Below are 1133 nucleotides of genomic sequence, written 5' to 3'. Positions count from 1 at the left end.
GATGAAACATACAACTTTCCTCTAGTTCTTTAATGCTTCCTCCCATCCACTCCCTACTATCATGACCCCAATTCTACCTTACAAATCCAGCTAGACCAGAGGATGTACCCTGGTAGGTACAGATCAGAGCGGAAAACACAGGGAATCCAGGACAAATAAACCCCTCAGGACCAATAATGAGAGAGTGATACCAGGGGGGTAAGGGGAAGGTGGGAGGAGAAAGGAGGAACTGATCCTGTGCAAATCATACCAGTTTCTCTGCGCTCCAATTTCTTCAGCGAGAAATTAGAAACACCATCACCAGCATTTAGGAGTAAATAAATAAGATGGCAGGAGGTATGTAGCCTAGCACTCCAAATTTCTCCCCTTTCGATTCCCTATTTCAAGATATGACACAGAATAAGAAATTCCTGGTTGTTCCATTTATGGAAATCTCACATTAAGAAAAAAATACACAATGGATGTATGTATGGATTGTGATAATTGTACAAGCCCCCAATAAAATAATTTTTAAAAAACAAAAGAAAAAAAACCACACAAAAACATCAAACTTGTATGTGATGCTGTGAAACCTAAAGAATTGAACTTTTGTGATCTCAGGGGTTGGGGAAGATTTTAGAGCTGATGTTGTTAAACGATTTCTCTACAAGGGTTGTGCTTGGGGCTGCTAGCCACAAGGTCAGCAGTTCATATTCTCCAGCTGCTTCTCGGGAGAGAGGAGGCTTTCTGCTCCTGTGAAAGTTTTAGTCTCAGAAGCCCTAGAAATTCTGCCCTGTAGTCACTATTTGTCACAATCGCCTCAGAAGTGGTGGATTTGGGTGTTTCTTTTTGTTTTCTTTTGAATTTCTAATCTGTGAAGGCTGATCCCTCAGGTCTGCTTGCAAACCCCACCATGTAACAGTACTTAGCTTCCTCCCTGTGTGTCCTGTTTCGATTTGTAACACAGATTCATTTGTCATAGTCTATTGTGTATGGGAAACAGAAGGATTTCTCCCAAGTTGTCTCCCCCAAATATATGCCAGACTTAGCTGCTTGCGAATGACTATACACTTGGAGGTCATCAGGAGTAGTCATCTAGAGCAAGCAGACACCACTGTTTATCTCACAACTAGTAGGGCCCACTCCCTTCTGAT

The sequence above is a fragment of the Echinops telfairi genome, unplaced genomic scaffold (genome assembly GCF_000313985.2).
Source record: "Echinops telfairi isolate 266 unplaced genomic scaffold, ASM31398v2 ScPeMD7_6;HRSCAF=24_0, whole genome shotgun sequence".
NCBI lineage: Eukaryota > Metazoa > Chordata > Mammalia > Afrosoricida > Tenrecidae > Echinops > Echinops telfairi.
This window is presented reverse-complemented; position numbering follows the sequence as displayed.